We start from the raw sequence: 21,702 nt of genomic DNA on the forward strand, positions 1-21,702 counted from the left end.
TAGCAAGTACCCTCCACATAGGGACAGGCGCACACACTAGCCCGGGCAGCCGCCCAGTTTCTTTGGCTGCAAGTCAGGAAGGGCAAAGGCGAGACTGGAAGCACCTGGGGCTCATGCCCCAGCCTTTGTGACACCCAAACCCCAACTCCTTCCCGGGCTCTAGCTGAAGCCAGAGCATTGGCCTGAGCAGCCAAGAAGAGGTTCCAGCCCTGAAGGAGCAGGAACGTTCAGCACACAACGGTTAATAAAACTGCACAAGCACAACGGACGACGAACCCTCAATCGCCTGATCCGAAGTCAGATGCCTTATCCATTAGGCTACATGAACAAAACCTTTCCAAGCACTTATTTGGAAGAGCAGACACTGTGTTTCTCAGGTCCTCAACTGAGTGGGCCGAGACTCTCTGGGCACAAGAAGTCGAGTTCCCAGCGAGATGTGAGACAATTCTCTGGAGCCAGGTGCAGGCTTTGGCAGGGAGGCTCAGGCATGAAGGATTGGGGTGCAGCGGACAGACCAGCTATCCAGGTGCTTAGATTTGGTCTCACTGAGGAGGAGGAGGAGGAATCCTGCTGACAGGCAGTGGCTGTGGAGAAAAAGTGGGATGTCCAGCTGCTCAGGTCCTCCTTCTTCCAGCTCCTCATCTGGCTGAGCTGCTCCACCGGCCTGGACAAGTCCTCTGCATGCTCAGCAAATAGCCCAAGAGCCATTTCTGCCCAAACCTGTGCTGGGGGGTGAGCTTCTGTCTTCCCTGTCCCATCTGCGCTAGAGCAGACCACTAGATTGAGAGAGACAGTCAACAACTATTAAGGCTAAGATTATATAAAGGGGGTCACAGAATTTGTGACTTTCAGAGATCTCAGTGACATTTTCCACCTCAGCCCTGGGGCAGCAAGACTGGAGCTGTCGGCCGGTGGGGGCCTCACAGCTATCAGCCACCAGTGTCGGAAGGGGCTCCCACAGGCCCATGCCACCATGGATGGACCCCACAGCTCTCAGCTGCTGTGGGTGGATCCCAGAGCTCCCAGCCACCACATGTGACAGGGGGACCCTGGAGCTCCCAGTGGGGTGACTGGGTTATAAAGTCCGGTCAGCGGTGCTGCGGGGCTCAGGCAGGCTGGTCCCTACGTGTCCTAGGGCACCGCGCTGCACTCTGGAAGTGGCCAGTAGGTCCCCTCTGCTGCACCGCTGACCAGGAGCCGCCCGAGATAAGTCTGCACCCCAACCCCCTGCCCCAGCCCTGAACCCCCCCAAACCCAGAGCCCCCTCTTGCACCCCAGAGCCCTCACCCCCCTGCCCCAGCCCTGAACCCCCCCAAACCCAGAGCCCCCTCTTGCACCCCAGAGCCCTCACCCCTCTGCCCCAGCCCTGAACCCCCCCAGCCCCGAGCCCCCTCTTGCACCCCAGAGCCCTCACCCCTCTGCCCCAGCCCTGAACCCCCCCAACCCAGAGCCCCCTCTTGCACCCCAGAGCCCTCACCCCCCTGCCCCAGCCCTGAACCCCCCCAGCCCAGAGCCCCCTCTTGCACCCCAGAGCCCTCACCCCCCTGCCCCAGCCCTGAACCCCCCCAAACCCAGAGCCCCCTCTTGCACCCCAGAGCCCTCACCCCCCTGCCCCAGCCCTGAACCCCCCCAGCCCAGAGCCCCCTCTTGCACCCCAGAGCCCTCACCCCTCGCCCCAGCCCTGAACCCCCCCAACCCAGAGCCCCCTCTTGCACCCCAGAGCCCTCACCCCCTGCCCCAGCCCTGAACCCCCCCAGCCCAGAGCCCCCTCTTGCACCCCAGAGCCCTCACCCCTCTGCACTTCAACCTCCTGCCCCAGCGCAGAGCTTCCTCCCACACCTGAACCCATCATCCCTGCTCCCACCCCAGAGCCATCACCCCATCCTGGACCCTAACCCCCTGCCTCAACCCACAGCCCCCTCCTGCACTCTGAATCCCTCAGCCCCACCCTGCAGCCTGGAGCCCCCTCCTCCACCCCAAACCCCTCATCTCCCCACAGCTCCCACAGGCAGACCCTGGAGCTCCCAGCAGCCATGGGTGGCCAGGGAGCCCCCACAGCCCCACACCACTGCGTATGGACCCTGCAGCTCTTACGAGTGGACCCCAGAGCTCCCAGCTGCTGCGGATGGACCCAGGATTTCCCAACAGACATTGAGGGTGTGAAGACCCTGCAGCCCTCAGACAAACGTACCAACCGGGGAGCAGGAGTGTGGGGCTGCTCCAGGGTGACCAGATGTCCCATGTTTAAAGGGACAGGCCGGTTTGGCTGGACTTTTTCTTATACAGGAGCCTATTACCCCCCACCCCCGTCCCGTTTTCCACAGTTGCTTCAAGGTCACCCCCTGGGGCAGCTCTGCGGGGATGGACTTGCACACTTGGGATGTTAGTGCAAAAAACTCCTCCTGGGCTGAGTAAAGGGCAGAGACCTGCCCTCAGCCTGCCCTGAGTGGGGGTCACCCAAACCGACCCTCACTCGCCAGGCAGGTGTCACCCTGCTGCCTGGGGAAAAGGCAACACGCCTCCACTCCGCAGCTCTGCCTGGGCGGAGAGCCAATGAGAACTTCTATTAAAAGGGAAAGAGAATCAAGCCTGAGTTTGGGAAAACCCCACAACCACATTCAAATCTACGCTCATCAGCAACCCCCCCCTCCCACCCCAGAGTACGCTGGGCAGTGCTGTGCCTCAGTTTCTCACCTTGCGGTGTGACAGGCCAATCCAATGTTCCTTTAACAGACCCCTCCACTCTCCTCCCCCAACCCCCACTCCCCTTGGGCAGCAACGCCCCAGGGGTGGGGGAGGGAGGGGAAGGCATCAAGAGAAACCTCAGCTTCTGCTGCTGACACTCCCTCAACCGGCTCTCGGTTTGCCCTGTTCACTCTGCGTCGCTGCCGCTCCACGGCATTGTCCTTCACCCTGCTGCTGAGAGCTCCTGTGTCGCCACTTCCCCTGCTGCCCCCTGCCTGTCTCCTGCAGCCTCTGCGCGGCCACCTAGTGGGGGAACCTGGCTACAAGTGCAGCCTGGGCAGCCTCTATCATTGCAACACCAAGGGCAGGGCGTGAACCGCCAGCTGGGGGAGACTAACGCCCTGCCCCCCCTTCCACCTGAGCCCCGCCCCTTCTGCAAACACCCCTGTGCCCAGCCTACACCAGCCCTTAGATCCCTCTTGGTATTTCAATGCAGGCACTGACCTGTGAGAGGAAAACATCAGCTGGCAAACACAGAGACTGAATTCCCCACATTTAATCTTGCTGCACTTTCCAGAAAGTCACAACATTCATTTAATTCTTACTAGGACAGAGAAAAAAATAAGTGACACTAAGTTTTTGGCTTAGTTAAATAAAATTAAGTGTTTAATTAACATAGTAAAATATATCCTGATTCCGCTAACTAACACCATAACATGAAATAAGAAGAGACAAATCTTGTCAGTGACGACTAATTTTGCAAATGATCTTCCCATTATTAATTTCCACACTGCCCCTGTTGGAGGTCTGGGCACCTCCAGTGTCACTGCTCTGCATTCACCTTCCCCTAGAATTGTTCTTGGCCATTCCCAAATTTGGAAATTTGCAGTTCACAGTGTGAATAGTGACCCCGGCTCCTTCCTGCACCTGCTCTACATTGCTCCACAGCAGCTTCTCCCCCTGCAGAGTCACCCCAGCACTGCAGCGCAGCCACCCAGGGTTTTGCAAAAATTAATAATACAGAGTTTGGAGGAAAGTAAACATTTGTGAGTTGTGGAAATAGCAAAAGGCAACAGTTGTGGTGTTACAAGAAGGCAGTTTTTGGATAAATAATAAAACCCAGTTATATAAATGTAACTGTATGTGCAGCTCTGTGCACTCACGTTGGATGGAAGCTTAGTAGTTAAATTCTACAAGAGGGTCAGGTAAAGTGGCTGCTACCACCACTGTGTTTTGTCCCAAGAAGCCTTTATAGACATTCTGAGGGGAAATTGGCCCTTTGCCCACAGAAATGGTCTATAGGGGACGGCTGCAGGCAGCAGGTGGAGAGATAATCTCATCAAAATGATTTGACTCCTGGGTAATGTAAGTAAAATCACTAAAGGAATGTCCGAGGTTTCTATTGGCACTTAACTTGCCTGCCCCTGGCTGTCTCTGGTTGTACAAGATGGACGTGTAATCGGGGTACAGTTGTGTAAAAAAAAATTATTGCAGTGCAAGGGATGTTAGACAAAACAAAATGTTGTGTGTAATTGTGTAAGGTTTTAAAAACCTAAAGCGAGACTTATGGTTTGTAACATAATGTTATGAAGATTAAACTATGGAAGGAATGTGCGTTTTCCCAGGACGTGTGCAGTGTATATTGAAGAAGGGGTAAAAAAAATGCAAACAAAACATGGTACTTAATTCAAACCCTATTAGGGCTCCAAAGGGAGCCACAATAGGTTGTGGGTTTTTTTTCAGATCTGTGTGCTTTGAAGCAGAAGATGAAAGTGGAAAGTAATCAGAACTCTGATGGAAGTTGATTGTGTCTCTGAGCTGCTGATGGCTTTGGATCCAAAAGCAAGCCCGAAAGCCGGTGTGAATGCAAATGACCTAGCTGATGGGGGAAGGAGAGAACTGCCCATCAGTGGCAGCACAAAGGAGCTGCAAATAATAAATACATCTGGTCAGCAAACAAGCTACTGGAAGACTCAGATTGTGGCCCTCCAGGAAAGGGAGGTGAAAAAACAAGTCAAGCCTGAAAATAAGGGGGACAGGTTAATCCTAAGGAGTGTGTGTGTGTATGTACAGTGCTAAAGCTAAATCTAAAGCTGTCTCTCAGCTATTACCTGAGGATAAACTTAAAGCTTGGTACAGCAGAGAAACTATTGCAAACTGGTCTGTTGTACAAGAGGGGAAACTGAGGCACACCACCTCATGACTTTCATAAATGACCAGCGAGTGGGGTAATTCACTACCTGACTATAGAACAAAATAAGGACAGCCTGGAGGTAATTCTTCTGTTTTTCCTGCAATTAGCAAGGAAATTTGTAAAAGGAAGTGGTATTATTATTATTAAGCACTAATCTGTCCCCACCGGGGGGAGTGTGTGGAAATTGTTTCTTTTGTTTTTCAGACACTCTAGAAGCAAACTGGTGCCAGCAAAAGACTAACCCATAATACCATGAATCTATGTTTTGTGTTGTTTGTCATGTTGTTAGCATTGTTGTGATTCAAGAACAGAAAACCTCATGACATGGGTGGGGGTGGCTTCAAAAGGCTGACCTGGGGGAAGATGTGGATGGAAATTCAAAATGCTCGACTAGGAGGCCAGCACCTGTGTAATAGCTACCGTGGTATCTGGAAGTGAATCGGCAGCTAAGGTGGCCCCACAAGCCCTATGGGAATAATGAGAAGGGGATTTGCTCGCTGGGAATCAATGGAGGGGTGTGTAAAATGGTGTAAATCCAGAGAAGATGTTTGAATGTGCCCCTCCCTGATGGCCGTGGAGGAGCACACCCAATGGCCCGTGGCAAGGGGTGGACAATTGGGTGTACTGTGTATGAGGTGTTTTGCTGGAAATGTACATATTACTGGGGGCACAATTACACCAGCCCCTAACCAAATTCCACACTACACACTGCTCTCTGGGCTTTGGTGCACAGATAGATCTGTGACTCTTACTGCTGTGAATAATCGAACCAGCGCATACGGCCCGATTCCACACCATGTGGTTAAGTTGGTTTGGACAATAACCCATTTCTCTGTGGACATTCAATGGACTTATGATATGGACAAAAGCACGAAAACCTGCAGCGGCAGCGTGTTGCAACTGCCAGCAACTGGACATGTTAAGAGCTTGACCCCGTCAAAGAAGGAGAGGAGGTGTTTCGGTGGTGGCCAGGATGTTGGACCATGCGGCAGTGCTCAGGTCTCTCGGTGTTGCTGTGGATTATTACAGCGGCTGGTGTATTGCTAAGTATACTTGTGTTACGTTGCCTATGGAAATAACCTAGAAGTAATGGAGTAAGCCCCTCCCCCCTGTACTAGACAACCTGGACCCAACCTTCTCGGGCCCACTATAGTGGGAAGTCTGGACGCTAATTGGAACAGGTGTGGCCCGCCCGTACGAGAGAAGGTGCAGGGCACTGCACTACGCACGGGGCAGTGGGACAAATGGAATATCAACACCTTCCACCTTGATGCCTGGCCCTATCAGGAAATGTGTCACCACATGTCCGATGTTTTGCTAAGGGGGAGAATGGGAACAGGGACACAGGCAAGGCTCTGTGGCATCAGGGCTGGGATGGGGACACTGAGGAAGGAAACTGGAATCGTTGCTTGCTGGAAGTTCAATCCAATAAACATCTAATTGTTTGCACCTTTGGACTTTGGGTATTGCTGCTCTGTGTGTACGTGAGAAGGACCCGGTTATGGGAGGGTGAAGGGATAAACCCTCTAACACTAACTAACATCTAACACACATTTCAACCTCTTCTTTTCACACCGTTGCTCATTCTCAGGGGCTGCTTTGTCTCCAGACAGATCCATTCTCTTTCAGGACGGCCTTGCTCTTTCCGTCTGTTTCACTCACTGAGGTGTGGGAGTAAACACTCCTCTTCCCTCTAGTCTCAGTCAAACACTAGCATTAATTGTTTGCTACTGAGGGGTTTAGAAAGCATTTGTCAAGATGCCATTTCTGGGGCATTTTTCCCAAGATCCAATATTTTGTGTTCAATCATCTCCCAGCTTTCTTGGTGAAAATAAGGCCAAGGTTTCCTTGCAATATAGAGGCAGTTTTTCACCCCAGATGGGACTTGAACCCACAATCTCTGACTTAGAAAGCCATTGCCTTGTCCATTAGGCCACTGGGGCCCTGTAAAAAAGTGGAAATTCAATCTCCTAAATGCATATTTCTCATATTAACTTGGAAGCCAAATAACCTCTTTCTGCACCTTACAGAAATGTCTGCATCCCCTGGCAGCGAGGCTACTGGGGAGGTTGCTTACAGAGCTGAGCACCACCTTTCTGCCAGCCATCTTTAGAGAAGAAGGCTCTTTTCCCTGACAGCCACACAGCACTGTCTGGCGTCCTGAGAGCCTCCCTCGTGTTCTCCCGCAGCAGCCGCCTGCCGCTGTGGGTGGGAAAAGGGGACCAGGAAGCACTGCAGCCTCATTCCGGGACAGGAGGCCCTCGCCACGCCCAGGCCTACCTCTTGCCTTCAGCCCAGGCAGCCAGAGGTGCCGGGGAGCTCCCTGGCAGGCCGCCGCCTCACCCAGGAAAAAAGGAAAAGGGGATGAATGAAGAAGTCAGGAAATAACAAGGAAATGAAGAGGTTTGTCGAATGGGTTTCTGCCCGATTTACCATCTTCTCAGCTACCGCTCAAAGTTAAAGACCTAAAGTCAACCTATCGGCATAAGTACAGATGGTTAGGTGGGAATTAAAAGGAGCTGCTGTCACAAGTGTTAGGTGCCTGCAAGCAGCATGCAGAGCGTTTAAAAACGCTGCAATTAGAGGCTCAGATGAAACGTTTGCCCTAAATCAGAAACGACAATGGGACGACCAGCAGAAAGCCACTCTAGGTAAACAGCCGAGTACTGGAGGCTGTTAGAGGCAAAAAGTCATTCCTCAAAATTTGGAAATCAGATCCTAGTGAGGATAATAGGAAGGTGCACAAACTCTGGCCTGTTAATTGTCAAAGTGTAACAAGTCAGGCCAAGAAAGAATCTGAGAAGCAACATGCTAAAGACACAAAAGCTAACCCTAAATCCGGTCAATGCGACTCCTGGTCTGTCCCCGCAGAAAGGTGAACCCCCTCTGTGGCTGGAGTGAGCTCCTCTAAGCCGACCTCACTACAGACCTGCACCAGGTAGTGCTCATTGTAAAAATGTTTCCTCTGACGGTTGGGAAAACAGGACCAGCGGTGCTCAGGCCGGCTGACACAATTAACCCCCCCTCCCAACAACAAACATCATGCAGTCCAGAGGAAGGGAGCCTTTGATCTTCCCTCTCATGCCTTAACTGGGGACCATACACACTAATATAGCAGTAACCAGTGCCACAGAGCACAAAGCCCACCAGTAATGCCCTCGCTGGTCTAAGCTCCACCACCTTCTGTACTCGCACCGCGAAAGTGACTGTACTCCAGCCCCATCATTCTTCCCTGGCCAGGAGGCCCTTCCTCCAATCACCCTCTGCCCATTGATCTACCCTAAAGTCATGAATGTGCATTTCCTGAACACCCACCATGGCCAAGTCCAGCTGCTCCAAGGCACTGAACATCAAGCATCTCCTCCTGGGCCCCCAAATCCCTTCCACCTTCCACAGGGCCACTTTTACAGATGCCCCTTCCCTGGTACTGCCTTCGCTCAGCTGCACAGAGGAGTTTTCACCCCCAGTCCCTGCCTGTCACTGCCCAGCAGCCCTCTGGCACCATTCCTGAGGGTCATCCTGCCTCACTCTCTTCCTGCCATGTTGGGAAAGACAGCTCCCATCTGTCCTTGTTAAAGGTCAGGTGGGCCAACTAGGGGCAGAAGCCAATTCTATGTTTTCCTACTGCAGAGCCCAAGATCAGAGACTCACCGTCAGTGCCACCCACAGGGGAGGCAAGCAGGGCAATTTGTCCCAGGCCCCACGGGGGCCCCATGAGACTACAGCATTGCAACATTTTTTTAATGGAAGGGGCCCCCAAAATTGCTTTGTTCCATACCCCCTAAATCCTCTAGGGCAGCCCTGCTCATCTTGGGTGCAGACACCACTGTGCTCCCAGAGAACAAGCCACCACCACACAAAGAGGGATGAAAGGACCTGCCAAAGCCTGAGATTGAACCAGGGACCTTTAGATCCTCAGTTTAACGCTCTCCCAACTGAGCTACTTTGATAACTGCATGTAAGCATTTTGGCCTGTTGCCTCTCTGTCTGGGATGTTTTTGCAGCAGTCGCACACAAAAAGGACGTCATTGTGAGCGGCCCATGAAGACAAGACTCGCTTTTGCCAGCCTTGCTCAGCTTGACTTGCTGCCTCACCCCGTTCCTGCCCTAGTGCCCGGGTTGACCTGGTGGTGGAAGGGGACTGGGGGCCAGTGGCGCGGGGAGGAAGTTGACCTGGACCCTGAGCTAGACTAGACCCTGGCGGTGAGAGTCTGGCCACCACTCGCCGCCCCACCCTGTTGTCCTGGCTTCCCCCACTGGGCGTCATTTCGGGAGGGAAGTGGGGCTTCTGCCTCCCCTCCCCGATTTTCACACCGCAGAGGAGTGCGAACAGGAAAACGAATGGCTGCTCCACACCCCCACCGGAGGAACCCGGCGCCCTTAGCTGTGGGGAGTAAGAAGTGGCTGTTGGCTGACAGGGCCTGTCCCCGAGGAGCTGGAACAGCAGCTGCCGCCTCCCCCGCGGCTCCAGGCTGTGGGAAATGCTCATTGCCTGGCTGCATGGGCGGCTGCTGCTCCGTGCTCTGGAGAGCGTCTGTATTGCTCTGTCAACCCCCCATCTGCACTGAGCCAGTCTGGTAAGGTCCCAAGTGCCCCCTCCGGCCTGGCAGCTGAGAGTCTGTGCAGACATCAGCCCCCCTGCCAGCCCCACAGGCAGCAGCAGCGCCAGCCCCCCAGCACCACAGGGGCACTCAGTGCACTTCCTGTGGGGAAATGGCTCCTTGGCGTCCAGCTGCTAGAGTGAGAGCCAGGAGAGAGCCAGGAGAGAGCAGTGTCTGGCTCACCTTGGGGGAGAGAAGAGACCTGGTGAGTGCGGATCTCCCTCAGCCTCCCCCGCAAGGCTGGTCAGTTGTATTGTCACTGTGATAGTCGGTGCTTCCCTTCAGGGCCACCCGCAACAACTCCTCCCCTTCCTTCCAAGGCCCTGCCCCCACTCCACCCCTTCCCCCAAGCCCCCACCCCTGCCCCATCTCTTCCCACCCTGCACCTTCCTGCCCCATTCCTCTCCCACCCCCCACCTCTTCCCGTCCCTGCTCCTCCCCCTCCCCCGCCCAGCCCCTCCTGCACCCCACTGAACAGCTGATCACTGGCAGGTGGGAGGTGCTGAAGGGGAAGAGGAGGAGCTTGTCAGCAAGGCCTGTAGTGGGGGGGGGGGGGAGCTGGCTGCCAGTGGGCGCTGAGCACCTATTTTTTCTCTGTTGGTTCTGCAGCCCCATAGCTCCCATGGAGTCACTGACTTGGCTCCTTTCACACTCTAGAGAGAGGAGCAGAACCAGGGCTGTGGCTGATCTATGGGGCACCAGGTGAGTGGCAGAGGCTTCAGGCGCTGAGAGTTTGCCTGACCCCTCAGGGACACAGTGTGAGGGGGTGTCCCAGGGATCTCTAGGAAAGGAGCAGAACAGGATTTACTTGGGTTGGGGAGAGAATTGAGAGTGTCTCAGGGGGTTGTACAGAGGTATTGCCCTGGTGAGAGACTGGCTAAAACACAGGCCTCGCTGTGAGCAGGATTTGAACCTGCGCAGGGGAACCCTATTGGATTTCAACTCCAACGCCTTAACCACTCGGCCATCACAGCTATGAGCACAAAAGTGCCCCAATGCCAAAGAAACTGGTAAATAATCCCAATGCCCAGGCATGAAGTCATCTGAACTACAGAATTCCCACCGCAAACCTGGCTCCCAAAGCACAGCGGGGATTGGGGGGTTGTTTTCTTTGCTTAGCCATGTGCAGTCACACAGAGAGCGCGTTTAAAAGTCTTCCCTCCCACAGAGCGGGAATGGGAAATGATTCTGAACTGGAAGCTTGATGTGAATGAGGATGTCTGGACCACAGGGCCAGGGACTGATCTTTGCTATAGAAACCAGTGACACATGGAGCCAGGCTAAGGAAAATGTTTCCTGGAGTCAGTAACTGGAATAGCAGCAGTATTGTGCAGAGAAATGTCTCACAAGAGCAGTCAGCGCATTGGTAGTTCGGTGGCAGAAGTCACAGCTACAGCGGGGGAGGTCTAGCTTTGGTTTCTGGCCAACAGAGGGATGAGTTTTATTATCTCCAAATTTCAGTAGAAAAATTCAGCCCCAAATTGGGTGTGGTGGGGGTTTCTCTGGTTTGTTTTGTTTGTCTCATTTGAAATGTCCTTGGTCATTTTTCTGGGAAAACTATTTGGACAAGGCCAAGGAAGAGTTAGAACAATTACAAATCTCCATGCGAGTGAGGGGGTCTCTCAGCACCAGGGGAGGGGTGGAGGTTTACATGGAGGGGAGTTGAGGAGATAAATGAGAGGCTTTTGCTCCAGCAGAGGGAGTGGCTTGGCAGGTTCATTTTTACTAAGTGAACCCCCCCCCCGCCCACACACACACACGTTGCTCCCCGGCTGCTGCCCCAGCTCAAACCCCACTGTCACCCCCAGCATGTGACCTACAGCTTCCCGCTGACAAAGCCCTTATCTATCAGAGACAAAATCCCCTCGTCTGCCCCTTCTCCCGGCTGAGCCCTCCCCCCACAGAGCCCAGGACAACCCCAACCTAACCATGCCGGGGGGTCGGGCTTAATCCTCAAGGCCGAGTGCAAAACCTTCAGCCGGGCACGTTTCGCTCCCTTCCGACCTCAGCCCAAGCGGCAAGGGAGAAACGGAGGAGACACGCTGGCTGGAAGACGCCTCCCTCCCACTTCTCTATAGCCTGCTGTGACGTTATTAATAGGAACTGGGACCGTAGAGATCATTGTTGCCACCACTGTTATATGTGTGCAGCAAATACTGTGCAAAGGTTGGCGTGTGAGGTGTCTAGGACAAGGTTATGATTGGCTGGTTATAATGACGCTGGCTGGATGTGGGCACCATTTCTGTATTTGAAGTTATGAATATGGGCTCTGTACTTGTATCTCAAATGTATTTGATTCCAAGTAGCCTCAGTGTCGTCAGCCCCCAACTCCTTCAGGAGTCCATAGCAAAGAGACCCCCCCCCGACTGCCCTGGACTCCCTGGAAGGTGCCTCCCACCCCCTGCCCAATGGAGCACCGAGGATTAAAGTGGCAGCATCTAGTGTCAGTGGGGTTCAGTGGCTCAGGCCAGACATCTGAGCTGGGGACCCCCCCCCATAGCACTGCTCTAGGGCCTGGGCCTGGGGTGTTCACAGCCCCCTCCTCACCCCTCCCTGAGCCCAGCCTGGCTCCTCACCTGGAACAAAGCAGAAGCGTCCGTCGGCCTCGCTGCTGTCCGAGTCCCAGGCGCTGCTGCTGTCCCGTGGGGAGCGGGCCGAGCTGCTGGGGCTGGGAGAGGATCCTCCACCTCCTGCCCTGGGGAGGCTGGAAGGTCCCCACTGACCGGGCTGGGCGATGCCTCCTGCTGGAAATCGGGGCTGGGCTCCTGGGGCCGCTGCTGCTCACACAACAAGCCCCGGAGCCACCCTGCCCGGTTCTGCTCTTGGGCTGGGTCCTGCCTGCCCAGCCGCATCCTGGCCCAGCTCCATTTCGGCCTGGCCGGTGCCTCTCCCACCTCGGCGCCTGCACCGGGAGCAGGTTTCCTCTTCCAGAAGGCTGGGCACTTCCACCTCCTGGCCCGGCCGGGAGCTCCTTCCCCGCCAGCGGGGACAGAGGGGCCGCTCCGCTCCTGGGGAAGATGGCAGCTGCTTCCCTCAGGCTCTGGGGCCACCGGCAGAGCCCGGCCATCCTGGAACCGAGCGGGGAGCAGGTGTGAGTCCGGGGTCAAGGCAGCCTCTCACTAACCAGCCTGTTTGGTCCCTCCCCGTCCCGGCCCCAGCCAGAGCAGCTCCTCCTCCCCCCACAGGGGTGCAGGGAGTGCAGGCTACACACAGTGGCAGGAGTTCATTGCATGATCTGCTCCCCCTCAACGCTCTCCCTCGTCATCCCTGGGGCTGCAAGAACCGGGGAATTTCGTCCTTTTCGAGCACTGGGGTCAGTCACAAAGACCATCGGTCACTTTGGAGAAGCAGCTCCCTCCTGCCAGCCCAGGACACACTCACACTCCCCCTCCCATCCCCCGCCCAGGCTAGAGAAGGAACAGAACCCAGGAGTCCGGACTTCTCCGGGGAAACCATTCCCCACATCAAAGTCCATCAGCATAGCAAGGCCAGGGCCTCCTCGTTTCCCATTGATTTCCATGCTCAGCAGCTCCCCGGATCTGGCCCAGCTCAGAGACTCTCAGCCTGGGGAACAGTCTCCCACAAGGGAAGGGCTGGGAGCCCTATTGCTGGGACCTTGCCAAACACACTGGAGACGGCTCTGGAGAAGCCCCTCCCTGGTCTGAGAGTGAGGGGCTCCTGGGGGCTGTTTGCAAATCCAATCTCCTTTGGGAGAGATTCTCTCCCCCTGTTTCTGCCTCCCTCCAGACAGACAGGGGACGCCACCGAGGAACCCTAATGCTACTCACTTGCTCTGGTGACGGAGCGATGGATGGAGGATGTTCAGTGTCATCCCTCGCCCTTCTCCTCACTCTCCAAGCCCAAGGCAGGCTGGGGGGGGGGGGTGACCTGAGGAGTTACCCTGCCCAGCCAGAAGGCAGGGTGATGATACTGGGAGATCGGCTGGTGGGAAAACAAGAGTCTGTCTTATTGCCAGGGACGGAGAAACTTGGCCAGCAGCAGGGGGTGCAGAACATCACCCTAGTGCGGGGGTGACAGCGCTCCGGGATCCTGACATCCCAGCACTTTACACACCTTCCTGGAGCCTCCCAACCCCCCTGGGCTGTCGGGACTGCGACCCCAACCCCACTGATGAGAAACAGGCCTGGGGAGGGGAAGCTGCTGGCTCAGGGTCACACCAAGTGTCAGAAGTAGGGATGGGACCCAGCAGTCCTCCTTTCCAGGCCCCTTCGCTAACCACTGCTGCACACTCCCTCCCACAGCTGGCAATTACAAGCAGGCCCTCATGGCCACTCCCCCTGCCTTTGAGAGGGAGTGTGCTCTGCTGGAGTGACCGGGCCAGGGGATTGGGAGTCAGGACTCCTGGGTTCCATTGCTGGGTCTCCTATTGGTTCCACTGCTGGTTGTTTTCCTTTTCCTGTGGGACGTTGGGCAAGTTGCTCCCCCCCTAGGGCTCTGTCTCCAGCAGGCAAATGGGGATGTCATGGGATCTCACCCCCACTTTGAGCTTGTGGGTTCAAAGATGGGGACCCGCATGTATTCTGCCACCATGTCAAAGGTCTCACCCCCACTTGGAACTGTTGGGCTCCAATGTGGGGACCTGACTTGGTTTCCCTCTAAACTAAAATCCTAGTTTAGATCTAGTAAGCTGCCACCATTCAATTAGGAAATGTGAATTGAGACACAGTCCTTCCCCAAAATCCTAGGGGATTCCAAGAGCCCCAAATCCATGGAGTTCTTACACCCAGGAGAAACAAACCATTCCCCCTGCTTCCTCCCCCCTCCCTTTTCCTAGGAGAGATACCGGGATCCAACTACAGAGGGATACCTCCCCCTCCCCTTTCCCTGAGAATCCACCCAAGGAAAGACCAACAAGTCCTTAATAGAAAAGAATTTATTAAAGAATAAAAAGAAAATACAGAATCTCTATGAGCCCAAGCTGGACACTCATAGGGGATAACCTTATCAATCTCTGGAGAGAATTCCCCCTCCCCCTTTCTCAGTAAAAGCAATATCAGCAAACAGGAATAAAGCATTTCCTTTAGCAAACACACAATTGGAAATATAGAAATCAAATCATAAGACTAATTCGCCTTTCTAATTAATACTCACTATTAATTAGTAGAAACTACTCCAGGAGAACTTGGAGACATGACTGTCCTCTTTTAGATTCAAAAGAGTTCTCTCAAAGAACACAGACAAAGGCTTCCCTCCACAGAGATTTGAAATTATCTCGTCTCTGATTGGTCCTTTGGTCAGGTGGTCACCAGGTACTGCATGTTAACCCTTTACAGGTAAAACAGACTTTAACCCTTAACTATCTGTTTATGACAGGGGATTGAATACTTTCCCGCTAGTGTAAAGTGCTGGGAGAATCCCCCAGCCAAAGCTGCTCTGACAGTGCTAAGCAGCATCTGACCATTCAAGGGCGGAGCGCACTGCCCAGGAGCGGGAGGGTTTGGCTCTGGGGTTTCACTTCAGCCCAGTCTAGAGAGAGGGGCCCAGCCATGGAGTTTGGCTCAAGAAGACCAATTCGCCAATTTGTTAAGGGTGTTTGGAATTCCAGTCCTGTGCTCTAAAGTGCTTGGTGTCATTTGCCAATTTTAGAAGCATGCTCACCACTCCATTTTCCAAATCAGTAATGAAAATATTGAATAGCACTGGACCCCAGACTGATCCCTGCAGGACCCACTAGGTGCACCCTCTCCGTTGGACAGCCAGACATGGAGAAGGGCTCTTGGAGTCTGGGCTTTCAACCAGCTCTGCACCCACATGGCACTGATTGCATCTAGACCGCATTTCCCTCGTTTGCTTGTGAGAATGTCCTACGGGACTGTGTCAAAAGCCTCAGTAACACCGAGATAGATCCCATATACTGTTTACCCACCTCCACTAGGCCCGGAACCCTGCCAAAGAAGGAAAGAGGATTGGTTTGGAATGATTTGTTCTTGACAAATCCATTCTCACTAGTCCTAAGAACCAAAGTATCCTGTAGGTGCTGCTGACAAAGTGATTGTTTAAGAATGTATTCCAGTATCTCCCCAGCTATGGAAGAGAGGCTAGCTAGTCTGTAAGTCCCAGGGGTCTCTTTGTTCCCATTTTAAAGATAGGCCCTGTCTTGTTCATGGATGGGAGGATTTTTTTCCCCAGGGATCTCAGACGAGAACTGGGGCACAACACCTGTTTAGTTAAGGCCACAAAAATGGAGGCAGGAACCTCTGCTCTCCTGTTGGCAAAGAACCCCAGGTACCTAAAAGACAGGGAATCACATACCTGAATGGGCTTTAAAAAAGGCAGTGGTTAAAAACTTTGGCCCCGACCATATCTTGTTTCCGCAGACTAGACATTTTAGCAAACTTTAGAATTCCTTGGTGCTAAACTCTGTGAAACTCCCCTTTCTCCTTCACAGAGGGCTTTAACACCCCTTATCTCACTCAGGCTCAAAACTGCCCAGAGTTTGAGAATTGTCCCTGTTAACATTGGGCAGACGGGGAGGAGCCTGAGGTACAGAGAAGGGAAGTGACCTACCCAGGAAGGTGGTGGCAGAGCCAGAAAGAGAAGCCACCAGTCCTGACTCCTGTTCTAACAGACAAACACCCCACCACCACCCCGAGGCAGGGATAGAGCCCAGGAATAGAGATGGTGGGGAAATTTCATTGAAACCGTTTCTGTCAGAAAAGCCCATTCAGACTAAACCAGTTTGTTTCTCAAAATCATAACAAGTGGGATGAAAGTTCTTTGCAAAAATATGTTGTTGCAAAACAAAAGCATCTCTTGTTTGTCACAGTGTGTTAAATTGTCTCCTCGCACACAAAGAAGAGACACTTAGATCTCAAACATTAGATAAGATGCTTCAGTCTGAGCTAAGTAGTTGCTGCTCTTAACAATTTCAAAATAAAAGAATACAAATGAAATAGACTATTTCAGCTATTCTATTATGTGTTAATCTGCTCTGAGTAAACGTGATAGGACACCTCATATTATGCACTACTACTAGTGATTGTCTCCAATGGATCCGCATCCTCCACCCACCATGAGGTAGGTAGGAGCGGATCATTATTATCCTTACTTGAAAGAGGGAGAAGCAAAGGCTGAGAAAGGAGAATTGACTTGTCTTAGGTCACACAGCCGGCCAGTGGCAGAGTTGGGAATAGGACCCAAAAGCCCTGATTTTCAAACTAACCATCAGATCTTGAATTTCAGACACTGAATGAACTGAATAAAGTGCTCTCAGATGAGCTCCAGACCAACAACAGTGCACAGTAATTATTCAGCAAGTATTTGAGAACTACAATTTTAGAGAGAATCATGAACTGCTCAGAGACAATTAATGCAGAAAGCAGCAAAATTTGTCAAACACATGACTGGTTATGACTTATTTACTTGGTTTTAAAAGAGAAGAACAAGGACCTGAGTCTCCTCCCTGTCAATAACCCCCTGCTCAGCCAATCAGGGTACAGACTGAGGATGGGAGACTGAGGGTTCTCACCAGAGAGCCCAAAGGATGGCCCAGGTCACCGGTGGGGATCACTGCCCGAGCACTATTTCAGCCCCACATTTTTGGGTGGACCACCCACAGTGGGAGCTGCCTGTAGATTGCCACGGACTCACAGGGGCGAAAGAAAATGCAGGCCTGTTATTTACCAGGCTGCACGTGGCAACAGACTATATTGGTAAGCGATGCAAGGAGAGTATGGGTCACGATGCAAACTGCAGACACACACACACACTAAAATTAATCAATTTAAAGTTTTATTGGGGATAATTACAAGGGGTAAGGGAGGAGCATATGATTAGCTAATAGAGTTAATGAAACTTAAAACACACAATGACTAAAATATCTACTAACAATATTTATAAACAAAGATGCAGCATTTAATAATAACTGATACTTACAAATACAAACCAATGCATAACGACCGGCAAACGTAGAAGCTCTGTTTGAAACACGTGAGCTGAGAGAGAGGCTTCGAGGTGATCAGGCTCGGTTACGGGTGTACACAGGATTCGTTTTTCTTTCTCCTCTCCCTGCCTGCACATGGCAGGTAGGCCTAAAGTACCAAGTATGACATCATAGAAGTGTCATAGGGGATGGGGCCCAAAACCTGTTTGTGTCTGTTTCTGATTGGCACAAGCAAAGTTTACACCAAGTAGGGGAGCAGGTGCCTTAAAGTCTGGCTTCACCCCCAAAAGGTGAGGAAATGCATATTGTCTTAGAATGCGTTCAACACTGAATGACAAAAGAAGAGGCCAGGGCAATACCGGTATGGGCAAGTTTTACAGAATGCAGACAGGAACTCATCTCAACACTGCCGAGCACTCCCCCTCAAAACACACACACACCGCTCCTGGTGTTGGGAGGGGAACAGGAGAAAGGACAAAAGAAGCAAGAGACAAAGAGAAAGGAGGGAGGGAGGGAGGGACGAAGGAAAAGGTGAAACAAAAAGGACAAACCCTAATGTCCCCAGTGATTCTAAGGGACAAAATCTCAGGTGCGGAATAAAATTCTGCCTCCTTAAGCTCGTGTTTTCCTTGCCTAGAATTCAACTGTCACCAGATGGATCAGACTGAAGAGGTTTCAAACCTCGAGGAGGCTCTTACCTTCTAAACAGGGACATCTGTTTTCTAGTAAAATCACTAAAAGGAAGGAGAAAACTCAAAAGAGGTTCCTCCTGGCGCTCCAGTACGTGAACCCCAATACTCTCTTAGTCCTCAAAGCAACACCTCGAGAAGGAGACTTGCTGAAGCAAAGCCACGGGAGTCTCTGAGGTTTCCCTGGCCCCTCGCCCCTGTCCTGCCTGGCTGATGTCAGCATCTCTCTGTGAGGTCACCACCTCCCCACCACCTTTGACCAATACCCTGAGGTCCTGCAAAAGCCCTTTGTGATGTCACTGCCCCACCCCTCCCTTGCTGTGCTAATGTCCTGCCCCTGGCCAGGCACTTTGGAGGTTTGTGCTACTTCCTGTGGATCACCCCACTCAAGGAGTGTTCATTCTAGGAAGAAAGCCGGCTAGACACTAAAACATCAGACGCTGCTCCCAATGCGCCACTCCGTTTTTCAGAAATTAGTCAACTTGATGGCCAGAAGAGATCATTAGAGCATCTAATCTGAGCCCCTGCATATCACAGGCCTCCTGTATGACACGATAGCTTCTTTTGGGGCAAACACATTCCAGAATTCTCCGGTTCTCCATATGAACCCAACAACCAGCGCACACAGGTCCAGAAGTGGGCAATCTCTCCTATGGTCACTAGATGGCGATGCAGCCTGGCACTTTCCCATTCGTGCGATGATCTGACCTTTTGGTTAACCAATCTGGCCCTGGTCCCAATTCGATGGGATAAAGGGGGTTCCGCTCTCCTTGGGAGCGATCGTTTGATGCAGGGGATCTTCTGCTGGTGTTATTCCTTGTGGAAAAGTACTTATTGCAAAACTGATGGGAGGGGCCTTCTGAGGTGGTAGGGAGGGGTCACGCTGTTACCTGCAATGTACACAGGCCCCGCAGCAGGGACGCACCTCGGAATGTGCATAGAAACAGGTTAAAAGTGCATCACAACAGTGAAGCCGTTGTCAAGATGCTATTCTGTGCAGAGGACTGTAAGACAGCCCCTGTTCCTGATCTGAGGCCTGAATTGATTTCAATGGGAATTAGGAACTGAAATCCCTTTAAAAAATCTGGCCCTAAGTGATTTGCTCAAGGTCGCAAAGGCAGAACTTAAACTCAGACCCCTCAAGTCTTAGTCGAGTGCGATAACCTCTGGACCATCCTTCCTTTCCGTGCTATTGGGCTTGCAATTTCATATGCAAGTTCCTTTCATATTCTTGGATGAAGATTATCTGGGCCCCCTGATTTAGTCCCATTAAGCTGCTTGAGTTTGACTTCTACATTGGATGTGGTAATTTCTACTTAGAATCATAGAAGATTAGGGTTGGAAGAGTCCTCATTAGGTTTCTAGTCCAACCCCCTGCTCAGGTAGGACCAACCCCAACTAAATCATCCCAGCCAGGGCTTTGGCAACTGGGCCTTAAAAACCTCTAAGGATGGAGATTCCACCACCTCCCTAGGTAACCCATTCCAGTGCTTCACCATCCTCCTAGTGAAATAGTTTTTCCTAATATCCAACCTAAACCTCCCCCACTGCAACTTGAGACCATTGCTCCTTGTTCTGTCATCTGCTACCACTGAGAACAGTCTACATCCATCCTCTTTGGAACCCCCTTTCAGGTAGTTGAAAGCAGCTATCAAATCCCCCCTCATTCTTCTCTTCTGCAGACTAAACAATCCCAGTTCCCTCAGCCTCTCCTCATAAGTCATGTGCTCCAGCCCCCTAATCATTTTTCTTGCCCTCCGCTGGACTCTTTCCAATTTTTTCACGTCCCTCGATCTGCTGGCAATGCCCCTGCTTATACAGCCCAAAATGCCATTAGCCTTGGCAACAAGGTTCACACTGTTGACTCATATCCAGCTTCTTGTCCACTGAAACCCCTAGGTGCTTTTCTGCACAACTGCTGTCTAGCCATTCGGTCCCTAGTCTCTATCAACGCATGGCATTATTCTGTCCTAAGTGCAGGACTCTGCACTTGTCCTTGTTGAAGCTCATCAGATTTCTTTTGGCCCAATCCTCCAATTTGTCTAGGTCACTCTGTATCCTACCCCTACCCTCCAGTGTATATACCACTCCTCCTAGCTTAGTGTCATCTTCAAACTTGCTGAGGGTGCAATCCACGCCATCCTCCAGATCATTAATGAAGAGATTGAACGAAACCGGCCCCAGGACCGACCCCTGGGGCACTCCGCTTGATACCAGCTGCCAACTAGACATGGAGCCATTGATCACCACGTGTTGAGCCCGACAATCTAGCCAGCTTTCTAGCCACCTTATAGTCCATTCATCCAGCCCATACTTCTTTAACTTGCTGGCAAGAATACTGTGGGAGACTGTATCAAAAGCTTTGCTAAAGTCAAGGAATAACATGTCCACTGCTTTCCCCTCATCCACAGATCTTGTCCTCCACCTGGTTCTCATAGTCACATGCTTCCATGGGCCACTTTCCTCACCCAGCAGCCTCCCCTCAGAGTTCTCCAGTCCGGCTTGTATCTGCGAGTCTTCACTTTTCCCTTCAGCCTCCTCTCTCCTTCCCCCCAGCCATCTGCTCAAATCCCCTTCAAACCTCAACCACAGTTTCCACCTGCATCTCCGAACCTGGACCTTCCATCAGCCTTATCAGGTGGCACTTCATACAAATGAAGCTCTTTTCAGGTACCTGTTCCAGGATAAGGTACATTCCACAGCTTCCACATCCAATCAGCTTCATTGTCGCTTCCCTTCCTGGGGTCTCTACCACTGCTGCCTCTGTAGCTGTCACAGCCTCCCACCTAAATGCCTGTCAAGGAGAAAAAGGGAAACACACACACACAAAACAAAACCAGAACACCACATACTCCCTTCCCCACACTCCCCTGACAAACTCCCACTCAAACTCCCCTGTGCCCACCTATGTTTGTGACTCCTGGACTCCTGTCCTGCTGGCTGACTCCTCGTCTGCCTTTATAGGCCCCATAATCAGGGCTCTGCTGTGATCAAAGGCTCGGCTATTCTCAGAGCACACTGCCCACTACCAGTCCCTGCAAACTAACACACACACACACACACACACACACACACACCACTCTCCTGCTGTTGGGAGGGGAACAGGAGAAAGGACAAACGTAGCAAGAGACGACGAGAAAGGAGGGAGGGAGGGACGAAGGAAAAGGTGAAACAAAAAGGACAAACCCTAATGTCCCCAGTGATTCTAAGGGACAAAATCTCAGGTGCGGAATAAAATTCTGCCTCCTTAAGCTCGTGTTTTCCTTGCCTAGAATTCAACTGTCACCAGATGGATCAGACTGAACAGGTTTCAAACCTCGAGGAGGCTCTTACCTTCTAAACAGGGACATCTGTTTTCTAGTAAAATCACTAAAAGGAAGGAGAAAACTCGAAAGAGGTTCCTCCTGGCGCTCCCGTACGTGAACCCGAATACTCTCTTAGGCCTTGTCTACACTAAAAGACTATTTCGAATCAACTTGGTTTGAATTTGTGGATTCGACCTTATTAAGTCGAATTTGTGTATCCATACTAAATACACTAATTCGAATTTCTGAGTCCACATTCACGGGGCCAGCGTCGACTTTGGAAGCGGTGCACTGTGGGAAGCTATCCCACAGTTCCCGCACTCCC

General features: G+C 52.3%; 3 non-coding genes across 3 annotated transcripts; all 3 read right to left on the bottom strand.

Annotated features, from left to right (window-relative positions):
* Nucleotides 1-6,749: 6,749 nt before the first annotated feature.
* Nucleotides 6,750-6,822, bottom strand: TRNAR-UCU. The gene has a single exon. It is a non-coding gene; the product is annotated as a tRNA-Arg (tRNA).
* Nucleotides 6,823-8,756: 1,934 nt separating this feature from the next.
* Nucleotides 8,757-8,829, bottom strand: TRNAL-GAG. Its single transcript has one exon. It is a non-coding gene; the product is annotated as a tRNA-Leu (tRNA).
* A 1,543-nt stretch (nt 8,830-10,372) lies between these two features.
* Nucleotides 10,373-10,454, bottom strand: TRNAS-UGA. The gene has a single exon. It is a non-coding gene; the product is annotated as a tRNA-Ser (tRNA).
* Between the last annotated feature and the right edge of the window lie 11,248 nt (nt 10,455-21,702).

Source organism: Mauremys mutica, unplaced genomic scaffold (assembly GCF_020497125.1).
Source record: "Mauremys mutica isolate MM-2020 ecotype Southern unplaced genomic scaffold, ASM2049712v1 000360F_np12_subseq_1:28373_obj, whole genome shotgun sequence".
In the NCBI taxonomy this organism is placed as follows: domain Eukaryota; kingdom Metazoa; phylum Chordata; order Testudines; family Geoemydidae; genus Mauremys; species Mauremys mutica.